The following is a 13,693-nucleotide window of genomic DNA, read 5'->3' as shown; positions in this document are numbered from 1 at the left end:
ATTTATATGAGGTGATGTTAGGAATAATTTTGTTATGCATGTTAGTAATTATTTAAAGCTATGTTTTGCCTTTATAGATTGATGAAAATTTATTAGAAAATAATATGTTAAATACTTTTTTAATCATATTACTTGTCTTACAGAATGTTTGAACCCAACTTAGTGATAAGGAAATTAAGAGTTGTTGATAGTGAAACATTTTTGACAAGCATATGAGAAATTTATCGGAGTTACTTTCTTGCGTAAGAAATTAATAAAACTTGTTGCAAAATATTTTGGTTAAGTTGTGAGTTATTTTGAGCAAGTAGAGTAATTTGAGTTGTTGACGTTTATGCTTGGTGTGTATAAGGATAACATCGGTCATTTTTATCATTATATGATGCACGTGTTGTTTTGCATTTCATGGCATGCTATGACACTAGTCATTTTTAGTTTAAAGTTAAACTTGAATATAACTCAACTGGAATATAACGTTGACTGGGTCATGGTGCCCCTGAATCAAGTTTCTTTCCAGTGCAACCACATTTGCCTTTGTGGGAAGGCCTTGATTCGGTCCATTGACACAGCCTCTAGTCGGTGCCTCCATCTAGGGAAGGCTATGTCGTGCTTGCCCTGGCCCGGTAAGCAGACATAATCTTGTGTGCTCGTTGATGAGATTATGGTACCGAGTCCCCGAGTGGGAGTGTCCCCGAGTGGGAGTGTTTTGACCACGACGTTGATCGGGGTGTCTTTGGTAGACATGGGGCCACCCAGGACCAGCCCGTTGGGGATTTGGGTCGGAGTGGCCGGGAGAGTGTTGTGACAATGGAGGGGTTTTGTCGGAATGTCGTTGGTCCACCCGAATGGGAGTGCGAGGCCATGGGTTCCGTTGTGTGGGTACAGTGTGCTACCTCTGCAGAGTGTGTAATCTATCGATAGCCGAGTCCACGGTTACGGACACCTCGTAGTAGGTCCCACCATGAGTCAACGTTTAATAAAAATTGCACACTAAGCTATGAACTTTGCATTATTGGTGGATGGCAGAAAGGCCATCGAGGCATTTGGGACCAAATGATGGTCGTGGTTGTGATCGCCGTAAGGATTACGAGTTGTTCTTGAGAAAGACCACTTTGGTAGTGTGTTTGTGATCCAGAGATGATCACGGTTGGTAAGATGTCCCGCGGGACGTTCGAGCATGATCACAACATGATGACATAGTGTTGCATTTTTAATAATTGGTTAAATATCATGATATGGTTTGTCATTATGATTATGCCTGTTGTGAGCTTGCAAGTACATTCAATGTACTGACCTGGCGTGTCATGCCAGATTTCAGGAAAGTATCGTTGGAAAGGAGCGATGTTCGAGTCTAGATCGTGTCCACATCGGTGTCCCTATGATATGGAGCTTCCGCCACGACGTTATTCTGCTGCCACGTAGTTGTTCGGGTCGAGGCCCCTTAATGTTCACTAAATAATGTACATATAGTTCAGCCGCACCGAGTGTGTCGCTTGGCCTCGACAGTTGTTGTTATGTAAACTTTGTTCCGCTAGTATCAATAAAGCAGTTGTTTTTCTGTACCAAGATATTGTGTGTTGCCAGAAGACATGGTCTCTAGGCTGGCAATGCATGGTAAACCGGTCGCTCTGAACCTGGGTGCCACAATGAGTCCGATAGAACCTTGCGCCGGAGACCCTTTCGGGTCCCCGCGGCCTTCTTCTTGGCCGTCTTTTCCGGCACCTCGTAAGGTGCCGGAGTCAGCATCTTCGTTAGAAGAGCGTTTGCATGATCTTCGGGCAGGGGGGCTAGGCAATCAAGCTGCTCCGCTGTCTTTGTCAAGTCCTGTTAATGACATGAAATCTTAGATCCAGCACATAACTAAACCAGGGCACATAAATACCCTGAAAGATATAAAAGCCTACCGGATGGCGCGGCGCTTTGCGCTAAGTCCGCGGTCCTCGGTGAGGGAGGGAGGCATCTCGGCGCCCTTGAACAGCACCCTCCAGACGTCCTCGTGCGTCGTGTCGTAGAGCTCTCGCAGCGTCTGGTGTTGGGCCGAGTCGAACTCCCACAAAACAAATGCCCGTTGTTGGCACGACAGGATCCGGCGGAAGAGCATAACCTGGACCATGTTGACGAGCTTAATTTTCTTGTTTGTCATGTTCTAGATGCAGGTTTGGAGTCCGGTCAGCTCTACCGAAGAACCCCAGGACAGGCCCTTTTTTTTCCAGGAGGTGAGAACCCTCCTTCAGCAACGCATTGATGCGTTGTCGTATGTATGTATAACTGTTGCCAAGGCCTACACCAACGGATTATTAAGCGTTGCCGTTGGTGGCGTTGGAAGGGTCTACAACAACGTATATAATTGCGTTGGTAATCGATGTGAAGAAGCGTTGCAGGGTAGCAACTTGTATTGTTGCAGCCTAACAACGCTTCGTATGCGTTGGTGATACACGAACTGATTTTGAAATGGACATAACAGATTAGTGCAACCCTTCTATGTTAGTATGTTATAAATTACCAACAATAATGATTAAATCAACATTGATACTGCATATGAATGAAAAATCCAGTAAACGGAAAGATCTCTTTATTAAATCATGCCGGATGCATTACATGGAGCACAATCCAATGATTCATATACATTGACCATGAAATTCATGTTCTACAATTTGAATGTAAAACTATTTGGTAGTAGACAACTTGTCCCCCATTCACCACTTTGCAATCAACAACTTGGCCTCATTCTCCACCTTGCAATCAACAACTTAGCCCCCATTCTCCACCTTGCAATCAACAACTTGACCCTCATTCTCCACCTTGCATCAACAACTTAGACACTCATTCTCCACCTTGCAATTAACAACTTAGCCATGGACCATTCAATTATCTGGGCCATCTATGGCAATAAAAAAAGCTGACATGAGTAACGTATCATTAGAGAAAGAAGATAAAACAGGTTAATAGAGCAACAAAATTTAGAAGAGAAGCAACATATACAAGGTTGAAGGTCATGAGATAAATAATCTAGCTACATGATCAATACTTGTGACATTTTTGAGTGGTCATATCAACTGATCATATTTTTCTATTGTAGCATCAACACACATTGCTCACAATTCATTTCCAAAGTTAACAACCTCAGTTTTATATCCTAGCTAGGTCAGTACTTACTAGTGTAACAAACATATTTTCTCTCAGCCGAGTTGGATTGTTCTTATATATTTTCCAGAAATTTGAAGGTGCTAATAAACGATCACCATATCTACATCTCTGAAAGTCAAGAATGTGATGAGAATACAATTAAATCATGGTCTATGAAGAGATGACGACTGAAGTGGTTTCACCTTTGGTTACTGTAAACATGCACCTTGATGTACACGAAGTAGGCCTATTATAAGAATCAAGACTAAAAAATATCTCACTAATAACAATATACAATGGTTTTGGCGCCATTATCAAATTGATGTTCGTCCATCCTAAATGGAATTATCTGTAACAATGTACTTGTACAGGTTGTATTGCATAACCTCACAAATATAGCATACTTCCATTGAAATTATTTTCTTCCATAAACCACTTTCAAAAACACCCATATCACTTGAGTACATCAGCATGTTTTGTAATCGAACTCGAAGAGATATCTAGAGATATACACAGGTCATACACATCTTTGCACTGTCGGTACATCCCATACACATAGTTTGAACTATTTTCGTTAACAGAACAAAATTTAAACAGTACTAACGTTCCTGCAATACATATATATAGAGGAAGTCAACAGTAGCTCTACCTGTATTCCTTCTTGAGCGTGGATCCGAATTAGAGATACCATAAAGAGGGTCTTGTCGGGGTTTTGTATTTACTAAGCCAGCTGGGAGTTATATGAGAATTAGATATGAACACTATCAATACGCATAAAAGACAAGTGAACATTAGATGTACCAGAGTGGTGTATAACTTGTTCCATAAGAGGACACCAAAGTGGTTATGGGGAGACAAATTGTCCTGGATTCTGCACAACTCCCACAAGAAGAATTCAGGCAAGCTACCTAATTCTTTGAACAGCACCCCTGGATATCACATAAACCCATTGTTAACTTTCATGACAGGACAATATAAACGCAATCAAACTACAAGTCTACAACACATGAAAACTACTACCAGATTTTTTTATGCACGTCATAATACAAAGTGTTTATTAGTCATTTAATTCACATCCCACAAGCGGATATGTATTACATAATCCTGCTCCTATTCAAGTACTACGTATGCTGAGCCCTAGGTGATGTCATTTCTCTAGATGTGAGCCTTTAGTTTGTGATTTGCATTACAGCTGACTTGGACATGCACTGCTGAAAGTTAAATGCATACTTTTAATTTAATTCATAATGCACATTAAAAAGAAAAGGGAATTCTTCTAACTGTATAAGAATCAAGTCATTTCATTTTTCACTAAAAACTAAATTACTTATTTGTGATGGTTGTCAGTAGGCAAAAGCAGTTCCTTATTTTTAATAAATATCATGTCATTTGCTCAGTACTTATTCAGCGGAACTGATCATAAATGCAGTATCAAACTCACATGTGGTGTCATTAGCTGTGTTCCTAATTTGGAGGACTTGACATATAAACAGTTGTTGAAAGAACATATTTTTAAAGGATTTGGTGCAAGCATACAACAGATTATTGCTAACTTGTGATTCAACATATTAAAACTACAAGGTTAATCTAAATCAGGTCCTTGAATATCTAACACTAACAGGGAGTTCAAGATTGTGGCACCTACTTTTTCCCTATAAAAGTGGACTTCTAAAATAGAATTCACCAATTAACAGAGCCCAAATTGCATTATAAGAACAATTATTCCTCGAACTCGACTGCAGTTCATTGTGGTGCTTCCCTCTTTCCTGTATGACATTAACTTCCAATGAGCACACATTACTTGCATATCAACTAGAAGAGGAAAACACACTACTTACATACCAAATAGGCAGAGAAGATGTACAATTATTTTAACCACGAGACGAACGCACAATAGCGACGAGCGTTCACAGAGATGATGGAGGCACAATCAAGAATCCTACCGAGGCCAGGAGAGGGGCGCCGAGGCAGCGCTTGGGGGAAAGGCATCGGCTACCTGCCGTGGCAGAGGGTCGGGCGGTGGCGTCGAGCATCACAAAGACGCCAGGGAAGGGGCACGTAGGCGGTGTGTGTAGTGCGCGTTGCGCCTTCGGACTCGTGCATGAGGTGCGGCGGCCATGTAGGTGGGCAGCGGCTGGAAGGATAAGAGAAGATGGGAGGAGTGCCTTACCGAACCGTCGGCGTCGAAGTCGATGTAGCCGAGGCGGATCAGCACCATCGAGCGCAATTCATCTCCCGCGCGTGCGAAGACGCTGTGCAGCCACACCAGATGAGGCGCGGAGCCACGCTGGCGACGGAGACCCATGGATGCGGGGGCGCATAGAGAGGCATGGAGAACGTCTCCACAGGGGAGGATCGGAGGAGAGAGGTTAGGGGATCCATGCCGATGGGAGAGATGAATCAGCGGAGATAAGTGGTGGGGAGAAAAGATATGTTCTTTTTTTTCTATACAACATCTGTGGCGTGCTTTTTTTTAGGGAATGGGGGAGGTGTGCTATTTGCACGGAGGTACAGATAATGGGGGAGGTGTGTAGGGATAGGGGAGGTTAGCTCTTCGTGGAATATGGGAGGTGGACCTAACAACACGTGCTATTATTTCGTTGCTAGATACGCGATGCTATAGGGGTGTTCTTGTTGTAGTATATTCCGGTTCGAAATTTGGGGGCCACCATCCAGTTGGAGTCGCACGGCTCGGTGATGTAGAACCACCCCGATTGCCACCCCTTTATGGTATCCACGTAGGTACCCTCGAGCCAGGTGACATTATGCATCTTGCCCACCATGGCGCCTCCGCATTCTGCTTGCTGGCCTCCCACCACCTTCGGTTTGACATTGAAGGTTTTCAGCCATAGTCGAAGTGGGGCCTGATGCGGAGGAAGGCCTCGCACACGACGATAAACGCCGAGATGTTGAGGATGAAGTTGGGGGCCAGATCATGAAAATAGTAGAACATGAGCCCGCGGACAAACGGGTGGAGAGGAAATCCCAGTCCGCGGCCGAAATGGGTAAGAAAAACTACTCTCTCATGGGGTTCGGGCGCTGGGACGATCTGCCCCGCATTCGGCAGACGGTGCGTGATATTCGCAGGTAGGTATCCGGCCTCCCGTAACTTTTTGATGTTTTCCTCCGTGACGGAGGAAACCATCCACTTGCCTCCTGCTCCAGACATGCTTGGAGTGGTTTGAGAAGAAGAACACGAGCTTGGGCGCTAGAGCACGAGTGTGCGGGAATGGGTAAGCGAGAAGGAAGAATGCATGGGTGAAAAAAGTAAATCTTTGTCCCTTTATAAGGGCGGAGGAGGCGATGAGTCTCCCCACTTGCCTGGCAAAACCTCTTATTCCCTAGGCGCCGTAATTTACGGAGCGGTTGGGTTATCCATGTCCGTATTGATGAGAATTTCGTGATAAGGGGAACACGATCTCTGCTTTGACAAGACGTATCAAGAAAACCGCCTCGCGATATGTGCGGAGCTGGTTGAGAAAAGCGGTTCGAATAATAACCGGGCCATGAAGTGATGTCATACTATCGAAACGTGTCAGCAGATTAGATTTGTGGAAGTATTATTCTCTCTACGGTGGTATGTGGAACTTATTTTGCAGGGTCGGACACTATCCTTGTATTCAAACTCTTCCATGGTGTATTCGGAGGAGGAACCCGCCTTGCAATGCCGAAAAACAACACTGCGCGTCGGACTCATCGTCATTGAAGCCTGGTTCAGGGGCTGCTGAGGGAGTCCTGGATTAGGGGGTCTCCAGACAGTCGCACTATATCCTTTGGCCGGACTGTTGGACTATGAAGATGCAAGATTGAAGACTTCGTCTCGTATCCAGATGGGACTCTACTTGGCGTGGAAGGCAAGCTAGGCAATACGGATATGCATATCTCCTCCTTTGTAACCGACCTTGTGTAACCCTAGCCCCCTCTGGTGTCTATATAAATCGGAGGGTTTTAGTCCGTAGGACAAGATACAATCATACCATAGGTTACCTTCTAGGGTTTAGCCTCTCTGATCTCGTGGTAGATCAACTCTTGCAATACTCATATCATCAAGAACAAATCAAGCAGGACGTAGGGTTTTACCTCCATCAAGAGGGCCCGAATCTGGGTAAACATCGTGTCCCCCGCCTCCTGTTATCATCCGCCTTAGACGCACAGTTCGGGACCCCCTACCCGAGATCCGCCGGTTTTGACACCGACAAAGAGGGATCACAAGACCATGTCAAACAGAGCCTAGGGGTCGAGAGAAGTCAGAACCAAGAAGGGGGATGCTCGGGGTGTCTCACCAGCATCGGAAACTTGCGATGAATTGCAGCGTTTGCGTCCAGATTAGAATGATGATAGCAAACGATATGGTGGGTTTTGGCGAGGGGTTTCGAAGGTATTTGGTCGAGGAAGGTTGTGGCTATTTATAGGACATATTTCTTGGGCCTGGGGTTGACTTGGGATAGGGTTTCCAAAAAAACGGGCGCGGAGAGGCGTCGAGTACATGCACGCGTATGTTTCTGGTCTAGTACGTGAGGAAGAAGAAAGAAGAGGTGGGGCCAAGAGCCAGGTGTGAGAGAGAGGGGTCGTGCGTGGGGTGGGAGATAGCGGACGAGTGAAGGGAGTCGGTCGAGAGACGTGGAGGCGCTCTTTTGGGGGGGGGGCATGGGCGTTGGTGTGTTGCTGCCTTGGACGTGGGGCGGCGGCTGGCCTCTGCCTGGCGGCTGGCCTCTGGCCGCACTAGGGCTGGGCCAGCTGGCCTGGCGAGGTCTTTTTTTTAAACTCATTTTTTCTCTCTTTTTTTTTGAAACATTGAAGAACACAAAAAAAACTGAAAAGTACATTTTATAAAGGCATAATATATACCAAAATTTTCAGAATAAAATTTCCAAAAACATGAACATATTTTCATGACCAAATAAAATACTAAAAAACACTTTTTTTAATAACTCCAAAATGAAATAAAATTTGAGTTTCATATAAATTGTCAAACCTTGTCTCCGATTGTTGGAGTGTCATATTCCTCCTCTCGTATTTTTTATCAGAGAATTTTTGACAAGATTCAACTTAAAATTCAATAGGGATTGAAAATAGATTTTTTTTTTGGGGGGGGGTCCTTTTATTCCCTCTCATTTGAATTTTTTTGTTTCAAATTTCACTCACTTTCAGTCAATCAAACAAACAAACAATCAAGCATACAATCATATTTATTTAATTAATGTAACATTCCAAAATTTAGAATTTGGGGATGTTACAAACCTACCACACTTAAAATGAATCTCGTCCTCGAGATTCGAAGAGGCTAGCAAGAAAAAGTTCGGGTTTGGGGGTCTTCCATCAAATCCATCGACCGGAGGGGTCTGGTGTGCTACCACACTTAAAGCAGGGTTATGGTTCCGACCAAAACTCATGTACTCCATTCCTTTCGGTTGATGGTGTCGGTCTTCTTATATTCTCCGGGATAACTCTTTTACTGGTGCTCTTCCGGTAAGGGCATAACCCCCTTTTGTCAAAATCTTGTGTCCTCTCAATCATGGTGAGGTTCTTCCGAGGATGAGTCTTCTCAGTTGACGGGTCTGTCGTCAGTACTAAATAACTATCGAAAATCTCATGGTGGTCAACAATTAATGGTTTCTCCTGCAGAAAATGGGTCCGTGCTAAATCTCACCGTATAACCTACGATTGGCAACGACTGCCTGTAGATGGATCAATCTTCCTACCATTCTAAGGTTTAAACAAGGTTTTTGACATCGACGTCTCTCTACTATGGGTAAGTCACTCTAGATTTACCATCCCTAATAGCAAGAGCGAATGACGAGAGTAAGTCTGTATGGTGATCAATCCATTCCGCACCCAAATCATTAGCCTGTATAAGGTTTAGATAATCTCGCATTTCTAACACTCGGGCATTCTCACGAGCATTGCAGAATTTCTCTTGTCGATGAACTGAGTTTGGATATATCCACTAATCCTGCAAGGTGACCAATACATCTATCTTTCTTCACAACTCCCAGGTTTTCGTAACCTCCTAAGAAACGGCTGCTGATCAAATTGCAGATTCTTCCAAAATTTCTTCTTCGAGGGAGGCTTGATCCTTATTAATTCCTGGGCCTATGGGTTGTGGGCCCACTTCAATACTCGCACAACTTTAACTCATCATTTGAGCTACTATGGTTCCATATTCCAGCATTGCACCTCCTTTAAATCCAATATTACTTCATTCCTTCATAGTCTTGAGGTAATTAATATATCAAATAAAATCCTTAAACTTAATTCGTCCAACTCTACTATGTGGGATACATTTTTCCTTGCCATCGGTCAGGTGTTCTCACAGGGTACTACCACCCTTAAAGTGAGATTTACAATTTCATCCATAGACCATATTTCTCATATCCTCGAAAATGGTCCAAATCCGTGTTCATAGAGTAACAACTCATACAATTCAACACATGAAAACATGTCACCTTAACTTTATTGATTTCATGAATCCATTAAAAACTCTGAGGCTTCGATTACATAATTGAACTCGTCAAACTTATGAAAATAAAATTGCTTTCTACTACTCTTATTATCCATATCAAAATCTCAACTACTCAGCTCCAACTTTCATCTGATTTGAACATTCCCTAGCAAAATGTCTTGCTTCCTTGTAGCGAAAACAAATGTCTTCCGACATGTCTTGGGGCTTCTTTGTGATTATGTAGGCTCCTTGGATTCTAGGCTTCTTTTCTCGACATTTACTAGCGTAATGACCTAAATCCTTGCACCTGTAACAAGTGATATGACTCAAGTCCTTCTATGTAGAAATTGGGTTGTTCTGGGGATGCCTTCATTTTCTCTTCCTGGATTTATCCGTAATGATCAGAGCTTCTATTTCCTGAGGGTCAAACTTCACTTCTGTTGTCGGGAAGTCTCTGAGATACTCTTGTCTTTCCTTCGTGCAATACTCTGAAAAATGTCCTTCTTCTCCACATAAATAGTAGGCTTGGGCGCAAAATCTGTTTAGGCCTTCACCATCAGGGTCTTCAATAACTTCCTTCATCGCAGGTTCTTCTTAATTTTCCCTGAGGGCTTCTTTCATGGCTTCCTTCCGCTGCTTGGTAACTACTTGTACCTTGGGGTAAATTTGGCACTAAGTAGGGTAGTGTGTAGTTACTTGACACAGGAAACAAGTAACTTGCCTAGTCGGGCAAGCTTCGGGTGGGTGATTCTCCTCACAATGAGGGCATCCATCCTTGTGTTCCTCCTAGGTGTGTCCTATTTCTCCACATATCTTGCATCCACAAGTTTGCTTCATTTTACTGTCACCGGGTTTCTTGATAAGACGAGACCTCAATAGAATCGTCTTGAATTCTTCCCAAGAATTTGCTCCATTCCATCATTGTATAGCTTGATGTATCTCTCGCCATGTTGCATCACCTTGTGTGATGCATCGTAAGGTGTATGGAACCATATACTCTCCTTCAATACGGTGCTCCTTCATGCGGTCTTCCATGTTCCGTATCCATTGTGCTACCTCCAGCTATATCATTGATCTCGGAAATACAACTCCATCTTCATTCATCATCTATTGGGTCCAAGGGTTTTGGGATGAGATACGGAAGATAGAGGAAGATACACACAATACAAACAATAGTTTTTGAAGAAACGGGTTTTATTTTGTGGTTGTCGGAAAAACATCAAACAAATGGCAACTCACAAATCATCGCATCTAACGTAAGTATATAACAGGGGTTTGGTCTTCTAAAGGTCAAATAATTCTTCAAGTTCTTCAAGTCTTCAGAGTATTCAACTGTTGTAGCTTCAACTCTTCTAATGCATGGTGAAATCCTCTCTACTCTGAAGAGGTCATCAGTTGTCTGACATCGTGTCTTTCTTGGAGCGGCTTCAGTTGATCCTCCGTGTGATCAAAAGTTAATGGGGTGTATTCTAACTATTTGAGGCAAGAGGGACTATTCGATGAAATCAGAAAAGATGAGGAGTAAGGTCATTTTCGAATATAAAGTTTTATAGATATCCTTTCCTATGGCTTTCCAGTTTCTAGGGTCACGTCCTACAGTCAACATGTGCTCTGATACCATCTCTGTAGCGACCCGACCTCAGACGGTCAAGCCTCTATGTATCTGTGCCATCCCTAGATCAGTATGCTAGCACACATAGTACATCAATGTATATATCAAAGTGCAATCACATGTATAAATAACGTAAAACTGATATATACCTCATAAGTCTCAGGGGAAACAAATAATCGGGTGTGGAATCCCTTCAACGCCATCGGCAGGTTGAGTGCAGACCATAACCATACAACGAAACTCACTCGTCGTAAACAATCCTGCAACATGATACATTGCAGCTGTGTAGGTCAATACATTGAATGTACCAGCAAGATCATTATAAGAAAAATAGATAAAAGTATACTATATACAATATGGCTTTGTGGATCTGTGTCTGAGTTTTGTTTCACATAAAAACTAATTTTATTTTCCCGACAACAAATGAATCTGAGTTTTGTGGATCTGTGTCTGACTACTAAGTTTTCCATCATGACATGGTTCCGCCAACCGATGTCTCATAACCAAAACATCATAGGCTGCCCACAATTAAGTTATCAGTCCGGTGTTGAGAGTTCTGAGATAGATCCAAGTCCAGAGTCTCAAATTGTCCATAACCGTGGACAAGGCTAATCGATTAGGTTTTAACCCTCTGTAGAGGTTTTTACACTTTACCCGCAAGATTCGATCCCTCTTTCTACGTTCTCGCACTTCAGGGTGTTTGAGAATAGTACGACCGAAACATGGTCTTCCGAAGAGTTCCTCTGACCACTGTCCGGTGCTCATCCAATCCTACCGTAGTTCTACATCTACTAGCACCGTCCCAGCCAGAGTCACAACTAAGGTCAACCAATCCAGAGCCCATAGTGACTTGCGGTTGCACAGGTAAGCTTCCGGGCATGAAGTATTCTTCCGTCTCTTTGAGTCTGGGTGAAGCTTTCCGCAAGATGTCATGGCGCTTCTCCATGCATCTCGGCCATCCACTGGTTGCTCCAGGGTGCTCATCAAATCTGTCCTTCACCCAGTAGTGTGTATTGAATTTTTGTCTCTGAGTCTCGAAATCTTGAGGTCTTGAAGTCTTTAGGTCCTGAAGATGCAGTCCTTGCCGATGCCATCATGAAGTTGTCGTCATTGACGTAGAGTCCTCCATTCTCACACCACACCCGAGAACTCATACCAACCCCGTCTACTATAACATAGCATTGAAATTAAACAATGTCACATACTTGATAACAGGGAGATGAGTTCCTACCTCATGCATTCTACTCAACTACAAGATTCAATAACACTACTGGAGGGATTGTTGAAAGGGTGCTAGTACATGCGAATAAAACATTGGTATGAAAAACATGGTCAAAGTGAACTTTCCTGGTAGGTTGATGAAGATTATAACGCTCTCATAATAATGACCGGGTAGAACTATTCGTCACTCCGTTGAAAATCTATATTGACAGACATAGCATTCATATAAGAAAACATCCTAGCAAACAATTCTAACACTCACAATAACAATCAATAAATAAGACACAAATCAACAAGGGACACCAAAATAAAAACCAAGGAAAACTAGTAAAGAAAACTCTAAGTCATGACACACAAATAGCTTTGTCCTAAGTAAAATTTAACAACAAAGAAAAAAACTAAACTAATAAAATAACAGAAAATAAAAAAACAGGTTTTCATTAATAACAGAAAGAATTTTTCATAAACTTTTCATAACAAAAAAAACAAATAAAAATATTTTATAAAACTCTAACTATGACCTATGCAAGTTTTCATACAAAACTAAAGAAAATAAAATTTTAAAATAAGAAAAAATCTATTGTTTTATAACAGAAAAGAACTAAATTTGTCAAAAGTGACAAAAACAAATAAATTAAAAACAATTAAAACTATAAAGAAAAGACTAAAACAAAACTAGAACCAAAACAATACTGTTTTTCCTAAAATCCAAATTTAAAATAAACAAAAACTAATTTGCAAAATCCTACTACTTAGACAAAAAATCAAGTGATCACTAGCCAAAAAGAATTAATCAAAAATCTAATTTAAATAAAAGTTATAGCAATCTAGTGTTTGTAACAAATCTGTTTTGAATTCGTAATTAAAAAATCTCAAAAATATTTTTCGTTGGTTTCCTTGGATAGATGGAATTTTTATGAAATAGTAGAAAAAAGAATCATCAAAATCGGAGTTGTAGATCTAAAGATATAAAAAACAAATCTGAATCTGAAACGAAAAACAGAAACAAAAAAAACAGAACGTGCACTAGCTACGTAGCGGGCTGTAACTGGGCCTACGGGGTGTGCGTTCTGTAACTAAGCTATGCTCGGCCGTATTATAATTGAACCGCTAACACGCGTACAAATAAAAGAAACCAACGTACCTGTTCGATCTAACCGAGGAAAACCGTCTACCAAAACAAACCGATCTATGAAACCATTTTTTTAACTGAATGAGGATGTGATCGTACACTTACAGAGAAGAACGAGGAGCATTGGGGTGGCTCAGGCATGGTGGTCGCGGAGGCTCCAGCA

General features: G+C 42.2%; 1 long non-coding RNA gene across 3 annotated transcripts; it reads right to left on the bottom strand.

Moving 5' to 3' along the window:
* Positions 1 to 2,552: 2,552 nt before the first annotated feature.
* LOC125543765 lies at positions 2,553 to 5,617 on the bottom strand. Of its 3 annotated transcripts, none has more exons than XR_007298742.1 (5): positions 4,966 to 5,617; positions 4,769 to 4,889; positions 3,925 to 4,052; positions 3,773 to 3,853; positions 2,553 to 2,878 (listed from the first exon to the last, which is right to left on the bottom strand). It is a non-coding gene; the product is annotated as an uncharacterized LOC125543765 (long non-coding RNA). The 3 variants fall into 3 exon arrangements; XR_007298741.1 differs by having other exon boundaries at positions 5,294 to 5,615; XR_007298740.1 differs by having other exon boundaries at positions 4,769 to 5,611.
* Positions 5,618 to 13,693: the final 8,076 nt, after the last annotated feature.

Source organism: Triticum urartu, chromosome 3 (assembly GCF_003073215.2).
Source record: "Triticum urartu cultivar G1812 chromosome 3, Tu2.1, whole genome shotgun sequence".
Lineage (NCBI taxonomy): Eukaryota > Viridiplantae > Streptophyta > Magnoliopsida > Poales > Poaceae > Triticum > Triticum urartu.
The sequence above is the reverse complement of the archived record's forward strand: the minus strand, read 5'-3'. Positions and strand labels throughout refer to the sequence as shown.